The 10,868-nt window shown below is 37.7% G+C and overlaps 1 pseudogene; it reads right to left on the reverse strand.

Moving 5' to 3' along the window:
• Window positions 1-552: 552 nt before the first annotated feature.
• On the reverse strand, window positions 553-671 carry LOC145013662 (5S ribosomal RNA; annotated as a pseudogene).
• Between the last annotated feature and the right edge of the window lie 10,197 nt (window positions 672-10,868).

Genomic DNA, 10,868 nt, shown 5'->3' on the forward strand with positions numbered 1-10,868 from the left:
CGACAGTAGGCCAGCGAGACCTAGAATTTGGCGAATTCCCGTCGGCGTCTTTGGTGTTGACAAATTCTCAACGGTTTTGATCTTTGGAAGGGTCCTTAAGAATTCCTACATCACTAATAGTGTGTCTTAGGAATTCGACTCTTCTCTTCCAAAAATTGTATTTTGAGAACTTCGCGTAAATTTTATCTGATCGAAATGTTTCCATGGTTTGTTGTAGATGCTCTTTATGATTTTCTTCTTACTACGAGAGTAGATAAGTGAGTCATTTACAAAGACAATGACAAACTGATCCAAGTAAGAATGGCGTACCCTATTCATTAAGTTCATGAATACTACGGGCGTATTGGTCCTATCCGAAGGATATCTCTACGGACTCGTAGCGTCTGCATCGAGTTTGGAAGATTGTCCTCGGGACATCTTTCACTAACACTCTTAACTAGGGATATTTGGATCTTGGGTCCATTTCTGAAATTCACCTCGTTCCTTGTGGTTGATAAACCAACTCATTTATGCGAGGTAGAAGGCAATGATTTCTAATGGAAGTCCTATCGAGGTCTGCACCACGAGGACTTCCCAAGGTGTTACCCATCTTAGTTCTTCTCTTGCCTAAGCACGTTTAACTGCAGAGTTCTGATGGGATCTGGTGCATTAGTGCTAGTATGATTGCACCTGATGAAGTCTGTCTTCTTGATGAATAAGACCGGATTTCTCTTGGGTGAGAAGCTTGGTCTTTCTATTCCATTGCTGCGTAGTTCGTTAAGTTGTCCAGATGGTTCTTATATCTCTGCTGGTGTGGGACTGTAGGGCGATCGGGTTATAGGAGTCGTATTGGGTGGTAAGTTTGTTCGCATGGCGATGCGATTACTCAGAGTCTTGGGCAATCTCCGTCCTGAAGTTCATATTAGAAGTCATTCTTGGTTCATCAATCACAGTCTCGTGTATACGAGTCGTATATAATTAAGATTGAAAAGGTAGTCGAATAAATGATTCTTCTTTAACCGCACATCCCAACGAGGAAAAGAGTTAAAGTGGAATCATCAATTCTAAACCTGTAGAACCTCGATTATATACCACCCTTATGTATACATTCTTCAGCGATAGATAAACCGTATGGATCTTTGGATTGAACTTGACGTATTGTACGAGTGGTACTTCAGGGAGGTTTGCTGAGGTTTCTTTGGAAAGGATAAGAAATATGAGGAACTCTATGCATGAGTACTTTGGTGTTCTGGAATGATGGCTTCGCTAGAAAGGCGATTTCGGAGAAAGAGATGTGCTCATGAACTGGTATTGTGCGAATTGAATTGACTCAAGTCGTATGATAATATTGAATAAACTTGAAAGTAAAGACACTAGATTTGAATATAAAGGCGTTACAGATAAAACACAACAGTGCAACTTTTAACAGAGTTACAGTACGTTAGAGTAACTACACGAATACTTTTGCGAACAAAGTATACTACAAAAGACAAGTATACGCAGCACGAGGGTCCCCTTAACTGACGGGATCTCACAAAAGATAAGGCTCGAGTTGCACTGGTTTTAAACCTGTTTTAAAATCATACATAATACTGACGATTAGAAGTGAACCTATATTATAGTAGGGTCCTTTGTTGTCTTTTGTTGTTCTGGGGTCAAACTCCTCCTATTCCCTCGTCACCCTTCTCTGTTGGGCAGTCCCTTTTGAAATGTCCCATAATGCCACATAGATGGCATATCCGAGAAATTTCAACATTGGTGGTTGAAGTAATGTTTTGGATTCGAGTCTTGTAGAAACGGATAGTGTGTCCTTTTTTGTTGTAGTTTAAACACTACATTTCCCGACAAGGTCCATGATGGTGATAGTTGCAATTTTTGCACTTTGGTAGATTGCCAGTATACTGTCTGGCTGGGTTAGGGATAATCGGGATACTAGAAGGGATGGTAGTAGGTGGTGCAGATGTCGTGGCTGCGAAGGTCGCCACAGGTTGTTTTCTTTTGCTCGCCCCTTGGGGTGGTTTTCCTTTAGCTTTAGCACAGAACTTTCATTTGTTTTTCTTGGGCTTGAGATTCGAGGTGTCATGGTAATTTATTACTCGTTGAGGTACTTGATTGTTACTTGAACTGGGATTATTTTTAACAATCCCGCTAACATTTGCGTTATTAGCGTTAAGGTGAGTCAGAACAGTTGTCACGGCAGCTGAGACTGCAGCTTGAAAGGTAGTTGCACCAATCTAATGAGTTGGTGTTTGGTTGATGGGTTGATCATTTTTCTTCGGCGACATGATTCTGTTACACAGAAAGAAAATGAATTCGTGAGCAAGTACGGTTGAACCTAGATGTAGTTCGATCGTTCATCTAAAGAATAGAATTATGTTCTTGTGGCTCTGACCTACATCCCTATGATACAGTTCTAGTATGGAATAGAACTATGTTCATGAAGGTGTGACCTACATCCCTATGATGCAGTCCTAGTAAAGAGTACAAGTAAGTTCGTATAATGGTCTCAAGACGTTTGTCGTTCAAGCCGACGTATTATAGGTTGGTGGATAATATGATCCAACCTTTGAAAGAGGCTTGAAAATGATTCTAGAGTTAAATTATTATAGTCCAAAGACTTGACTAAAGCAAGTTTCAGATAGACTCCAATGAAGGTATGATGAATGTTTTTGAATAAAGAGTGACACAAAAGTTAGCCGACTGTCAATATCATCGATGTTTAAGATGTAATAAGTTCGGGAAAATTGACCTTGTAGTAGGTCTTACATCATATACGGAGTAGAAAAGCCTTTGACGGTATAAAGACCTAACTAAAAGTACTTAAAGTACAAGGTAGTCATATAGAAAAGTGCTACAATGAACATAGACAGAAACACGCTTCTTTAAAACAAAGAAGGAAAGTAAAGCATCTCCTACTGGCGACGGTCACACCTATGGTGAACCCTTAGTTCAGCTAGTTGATGTTCCATATCAAACAGGCATCTTTTGTACACCCTCTCACGTACTCGGAGCTCTATGACTTCGGCTTGGGTTTCAACTAGTGCTTGCAGCAGGGTCTCATGGTTTCTCTTAGATCTATCACTTGTGTGATCAAGGCAATTGGTGCGAATGGTATGCATTCTTGCTATGGCATTCACCTCTTCGATACGATGGAGAGCCGTCTTGCCCTGAATTCCACTTCGAGCAGCTCTACGGATCAGGATTGGTAGAACTCTTTTTGCTGAGCTCCATTTGTTTATGTTGTAGAAGCTTCGGTCTCCATTAAATGGTATAGGTTGATCTTGATCTTCGCTCCATGTTTCCAAGCATTCTACCCAAGGAGGTGTCCGTCACACCCCGAAAACCAAAGGCGGAAACGTCTCCGGGATGGACTACCACGTTGTGTATCAAATCCAATGTACATAGTAATCACAGTAAACAAACATCACATTACATATATATGAAAGTTTACATTTGTTTCAAAAGTAAAGTTATACGAGATATACATATGCATCATATTAACAAAAGTTGAGACGAGTCTTCCACGCACTCCGTCTTCACCAAAAGAGATCACTGGGTACCTGTCTAACTTGGACCTGAGAATACAAGCGGTTTGAAAATCAGCATAAAGCTGGTGAGTTCATAAGCGGTTTTGTTTTATGAAAATGTATCGATTTCCTTTAGTTTCTGAAAAGATATGTTATCCAAGAAAATCCCATATTTTCTTATGTAAAGTTGGTTAAGTTATCACTGGTTACCAATTCGGTTATGTATTGTATTCTACCCCAGGAAAATCCCATATTTTCCTAATTATAAGATCGGTTGTATAACACAAAGTATAGTTTAACATCCAAAACTATATAATGAAAATCTTGGGATCACTATCCCGAAAGACATATATAAGATAGTTTGACACATCCGAAAGTACAGGTTTAAGATCATGGGACTATCATCCCGGACTAGACACTAGATAAGTTGATGTATATATGTAAATATAGATTGAAACCATGGGATCACTATCCCGTATAAGATATAGTTGAAGACACAAAACCTTGGGATCACTATCCCGTATAAGATATAGTTGAAAACACAAAACCTTGGGATCATTATCCCGTATAAGATATAGATTTAGAAAGCCATGGGATCACTATCCCGTATAAGTTATAGATACAAAACCATGGGATCACTATCCCGTATAAGATATAAATACAAAACCATGGGATCACTATCCCGTATAAGATATAGGAATAAACCATGGGATCACTATCCCGTATAGGACATCGATATAAAATAGTTTGATAATACCATGGGATCACTATCCCGAAAGAGATCTAGAAACAATATCATGGGATCACAATCCCGAAAGAGATATAAAATATAGATGCAAAACCATGGGATCACTATCCCGAATGAAATATAGATTCTAAACCCAAACTGTGAATAAGCTGGTATTAATACATGTTGTGAGTCGGGTAACCATACTAATACGACAACGTGACCTCCTTGACGTTTGTCAAACGTCGAAACGATATCCAGAAATTTGTCACCCCTGGCGTGCCCGCCTAACTGTAGCTAGCAGTTAAGGTGTGGGATTGTCAGTCCCGAATAGATCTATTCACAAATTCCGCGCTCTCCCTCCAGGAGACTCTGGTTACACTTCCGGGGAGGATTTACTGATCATCCATAAAGGGTAGTGACTATCTCACAAACCAGTACTAAACTATTCACAGGGTTCTCATAAGATATCGACATACAGTAGATTATGAAACATAGTACAGTAACTATAGATATATACATGAAATTATCTGACAATACATTAAAATGATACGGAGATAAACTGAATCAGACATAGTTTATCTAATATCTTGATATAGACATCAGTATACGATAGAAAGAACAGTAAAGACCCCCAAATTATTCCCATAATAATTTGATTAGTTTGATTGTTTCCTTAACTAAAATCCATTTAGTTGAAATCGAATAGTCATTCCTTATGCTCAGCATAATACATAAGGAGTAAGAGAGTTTATAAGTTTGTCAGATATTGTTTGAAACATATCAATGTTGTGATTGGAAAACAGTTATAGTTTGCTTGTATTCCCCCCCTGAAAACATTGAAAACAGTGAAAAAGCCGTAGGGGTATGAACTCACCGGACGAGATACGAGACGGTTTGGATGCTAAGAGTTGAGACGGGACTTGTAAACACACGAGGTTCCTAATTATGATGTAAAGATACACATTTGTATCTAATTAGGACTTAGATTGATTGTTGGATAGGGACCAATGCTTCAAGTCGCGATAACACTCCGATACAAGTGTTTGGAGTGACCCGGGTGGCATTTTAGGGACACGAGTGACACAAGGGACTTGGGAAATGAGTTGGGACATCAAAGGAATACTCCCCTTATGGGAGTTTACGGCCTAAACACCCATCCCCATGAGTTTACGGTCGTAAACTCATGATGGGTGGTTTATGGTGCAAATTTGACTTCCAACACTTAGGGGATAATTTCTAGACTTGGTTTAAGGACTTGGAATGATTACTAAACATCAAATAGATCCCTTTTATGGGAGTTTACGGCCTAGCTTAGCTCCATGGCCGTAAACCCCTATTTTTCCAAGAAAATGATGTTAAATGGTGCTAGAACAAATCACATGTGATTGGTAGAATTAATCCAAGGCCTAACATGAGTTTGCAAGGGACTTTTGGGGTGTTTGTGGAGTTTACGGCCCATGAAACCCCCTTCATGGCCGTAAACTCTAATACATGGTGCTCCAAGGTGTTTCAAGGTCTAGAACTTGCATGAAAGGACTTCTAAAATTCATCTAAGGGCCTTAGGGGTGTTTAGTTTGCATTCTAACACCAAAGATTTTGGAGTTTACAGCCCAAGAACAAGCCTTGGCCGTAAACTCTTAGAAATCCCATGAATGATGTGTTTAAGGTCCTTAAAGTATTTTTGGTTGGTCCCTTGATTTATTCCAAGGCTTTTGGTGGTGTTGGATGGCTTTCTAACACCTTAGAATTTGATTTAGGCCAAGTTTTGGGGAGTTTACGGCCCAAGAACTCTCCTTAGCCGTAAACTCATCTAAATCCCCCAAAATTCATGTTTCAAGTGTCAAAATGCTAGAATCAAGGTCCTATAATTCATATCTAAGCCATAGAAGTGATTTGGAAGGGTTTAAGGGCATGAAAACCCTAATTATATGAGTTTACGGCCCAAGAATGATCCTTGGCTGTAAACTCCTTCAAACATCACAAAAATTATGTTTTACATGTTTAGAGTCCATATCTTGAAGTCCCATAGCCATATCTAAAGTCCAAACTAGTCAAGGAGGGGTTTAAGGGCTCAAAACCCATCATTTTTGGTGTTTACGGCCTAAGCACCTTCTTAGGCCGTAAACTCATATATATTGTCCAATTTCATGATTAAGTGTCTAGTTTGGAAGCTAAACATGCTATAGATTAAGGCTAGGAAGGTACCTTAAGGATTTGAAGCCTTAAAAAATGAGTTTTGGACCCTTAATCTTTGGATTTTGGAGAGAGGTTAGAGAGAGAGTAGAGAGAGAAGGAAAAGCTTCAAATGAAAGCTAAAACATGTTTATATAGTTCCTAAAATTTGCACACGGTGGAATTCTACCCGATACCGACGTTAAACGCGGCTTTTGGTCGCACCCGATTTAGTTTCCGTCACTCGACGGGAACATTTTTAAAACTTATGAAATAATGATTTTTGGGCTAATAACATAAGTTCCTGAGTGATTTAGACACTCATTAGAAATAAATAAACATATAAGTTTATATAATTAACTCCAAAGAGAAGACGGAACGAATCCGATAACGGCGACTTTCCGGGTAGAACGGGTTTTGGCGACGAACAAATTTCGGGTTGTTACAGTGTCGGGCCATGAGAAGCCAGAATAGGGTTAGGATTTGGAATGGGAGCTACCTAGGGTAGGTTCTCAACCTCGGGTTCAGATTTATCATCATCCGAAAGGTCTTCAGCATGGTGATCATCCAAAGGGATTGGATGATCATTTCCAGGTTCTTCTCCAAACCATCCAACATTGCCATCATTCGGAAGGTACGGGTTGCCGGGGGGATGGAGTCCAGCTATGTTATCTATGCGAGAATTGGGGTAAGGAAATAATTATTAGACGAACTATCTAGATAATTATTAAAAAATCGTCATTAGTTACATCACTATTTTTAAAGTGCATACCAGTTATATGTAATCAAAATAGGATAGGCCTTCGAATAAGTGACCTTAACTCCGAATTCACAAGGAATAGGGGTAAAGCAAAATTTTCACATATTCTAAGTCTATGGCATCCTAGTTACATATAACCTTAGTGTATCTACTTAGCAATTATCAACTTAGTAATGAAGATCCCTTTTAGTTCTCAAGTAAGTAATTATAGTAACACAAAATACTCCTATAGTATTTTAGACTTAGGTTCTGTTATAATGTTCTCATTGTGGTAGTGTTGGTAAGTTTTTAGACTTGTTGACACATCACAACCATTCCTGGGCAAGTACTAATCACTCCTCATACCAGCATAGTTGATCAAGCTATGCCACTCCCAAGACTGACCATACATCCCCGAGCTTATCTGTGATATTCAACAACCGTAATACTTTTTTTCTTGTCATTGTGACACAGATTTTAGTATGAATGCAGGCACGTATACTTAATTAAATATTTATTATTTAAAAGTATAAACTCTTGGTCAGATTATTTTTAATCCCATTGTATTTATAGTTAGTATATCTTTTATGGGTTAATATACTTAATTCACTATAAACAATGCTCTGATACCAATCTATCACACCCCAAAACCGAGAACGGCGGAAACGTTCTAGGGCGGAGGACGTCATGTAATGTATCACAACAATGTAAAGTAGTAAACAAGCAACAACATCATCCATTGCATTAATAGTATAATTTTAATTACAAGTGTGTTCTTTCATAGTATAAGACAACATAATAAATAATCAAAATAAAAGAGGATTCTTGATTTCTCCGTCTTCACAAAACTTGGCCGTCGTACCTGTCTATTTGTGACTTGAGAATACAAGTTATTTTGAAAGCGAGTATCAGTAATAAAACTGGTGAATGCATAAGTATTAATGTGTCATTTATTTGTAAAACTGTAAAGTAAAGACTTTAAACATTTGGAGAAAAGTTTGTATAAGTATGAAAATGTTTGTAAGTAATCATAAACGTTTGAAAACCCTAGAAAATCCCATATTTCCTACTAGTATAAAAAGTAGTCTTCTACCAAGACAAGACTGTTTTGTAAGTAAGTGTCACTGTATCAAATATATCCTACCTCATCGTTTATGCGTAAGAGTCACAATATAAAGGTAATAAGGAAAATAGTTTATCTATATCAAATATATCCTACCTCGTCGTTTATGTGAATATGTCACAAAGTAAAGGAACAAAAAAATAATATACTAACTAGGAATGTATCCTTTTGCACTAGGATAATCACGATGTGGAAACTCGCCGAACAGTACAACCGTGGACACCCGTCAATGCTTCTTTTCCCTACTATAGCTAATAACTTTGGGTGTGGAATGGTAAGTTGCAAAACGTTTGTAACATATCCTATGTAATAGTATCTATTAAACGTATTAATGTAGACGTGTTCATGTAAGCGTATCAATGTAAATGTATCTCTGTAAGCGGTATCTATGTAAAGATATTCATGTAAGCGTATCTATGTAAACATACTTATGTAAGCGTATCTATGTAAACATACTCATGTAAGCGTATCTATGTAAATGTACTCATGTAAGCGTATCTATGTACACGTATTCGTGTAACATGTAATGTATTAGTATAGACTCATGAATGAACCGACTCTTGTGTGATTCCTTGTACTTAGAATTGTAAGTAGTATCTCCTAACTATACCTATTATAGTTACTAGTAATGCACGAGTATAACCGCAAGTATACCTTTGCTACCCAAAGGTACTGAACTAAATAATGGAACCTTTATACCTATATATGTATACATGAGATATAATTAATATTTAGATGACATTCAGATGAGCAACCGATGCCCTAAGGCCACATCCCAACGAGGAAAAGGAAATAAGGCGAGCTAACCGTCCTAAGTCCTTTAAACATTATTTATATAACTATACATATCTAGGTATACATTTAACAATATAAAGGCGTAAAAGAAGTTTAATAAAACCTATGAAAAGTTTAATACTAAGAAACGATGACTTGCTATCAGTTTATAAAATGATTTGAAAGTATTTTGTTTGATAAAACAGTTTAAGTATAAGGAAAAATTTTGTTTGAAAACACATTTGTAATAGAGTTTGAGAGGAAACATACAGTGTGTAAGACAGTTTGATAAAGAGTTTTAAACATGTAAAAACATTTAAAAAAGTCATTTGAAGAAATCTGTTTGGTAAAACAGTTAACGTATAGTAAATCTATTTGCATGCTAGTTATTAATCACATGTGATTGATATAATAACTAAACATGATTCAACTTGTATTCCCCCCCCCCCCCCATAAAGCATTTATAAACGTTTACAAAACATTTCAAAGGTTAATTAAGGGGTATGAACTCACCTACAGTGAGCGGATCAGATGGAAGTGTCGGACAAGTGCTTTGTGTCAAGTGAAGACTTAGACACACACAATGATCCTAATAACATATGAAGACATATGTGTATATATATATATATATATATATATATATATATATATATAATTAGTGATTATAACACTAATTAGACATGTATAAACATCCTAATGTGAGGAAAACACTTTGGTCAAAGTGTTAGGAGGCTATTGGGTTGCATCTAGGGAGTGTATGGTCTCACTATGGAGTTTACACTTCAAATGGTCACCTTATATGTGTTTACGGTTGAGGGACCATTTCCCCTATGAGTTTACGTCCGTAACTCATGAGGATGGTGTATTTTAGTGTTTCAAGGTCTTATGCCTCACAAAGAAGTGTCCTATGGTTGAATCAAAGCCTGAAGAAGTGGTTAAGGCTTAAAATGGCACACTTTTTGGAGTTTACGGTCCTTGGACCACCATTGAGAGTTGGTGACCGTAAACCCATGAGTTTATGGTCGTAAACTCATGGTTACTTCCACCATTTTGTGCTTTGGTGTTTCTAGTTCATGCATGCAAGGTTCTAGCCTCTTGTGCAAGCATTAGAAGGTGTTTAAGGGCATCAAAACACCCTTTGGGGGTGTTTACGGTTTTGGGAGATTCCCAAACCGTAAACTCATGTTTTTGGGGGGTTTTTGGTGTTTTTCAAGTGCTAAGCTTACTTAGGGAAGGATCTATGCTAGTATCCAAGGCTTAGAAGGGACTAGGGCACACTTTGGCACCCATTTTAGGGTTTACGGTCCAAGAACACCTTGGACCGTAAACACCTTGTTCTTGGTGTTTCTTGGATGATTTCTTGATATATGGAAGTATAACAAGCCTTAATATACTCTTGGATAGAAGTACTTACAATTCGGACGAATGCTTGAAGATCCTTGGGAGAGAAATCGATTTTTCTCTAGTTGAAATGGAAGAAATGAAGGAAAAATGGCTAAGTGCCATATATATAGTCATTAGGGTTTACGGTCCAAATGCCATTTGGGTCGTACAGTCGAAACTCTTGGAGTTTTGAGACTTCTAAGATGCAAAAAATGCCCTGGAGTATACGTCCTATGTTTACCTCTTGAAGGATTAAAGCTCAGAATGCTCAAACGGACACCAAACGCGCTAAAAGGTAGCAGGAATGAGTTTGACTTTCTATGCAGTGTTTGACTGTACAACATAGAAAATTTCGGGTGGTCACAGCTAGTTTGTGTTAGAGCTATGCTTTTATTTCTATTGGTGATTTGGGATTAAAGCACTTGGAAATTCTAACATCGT

Source organism: Lactuca saligna, chromosome 8, assembly GCF_052625555.1.
Source record: "Lactuca saligna cultivar CGN05327 chromosome 8, ASM5262555v1, whole genome shotgun sequence".
Taxonomy (NCBI): domain Eukaryota; kingdom Viridiplantae; phylum Streptophyta; class Magnoliopsida; order Asterales; family Asteraceae; genus Lactuca; species Lactuca saligna.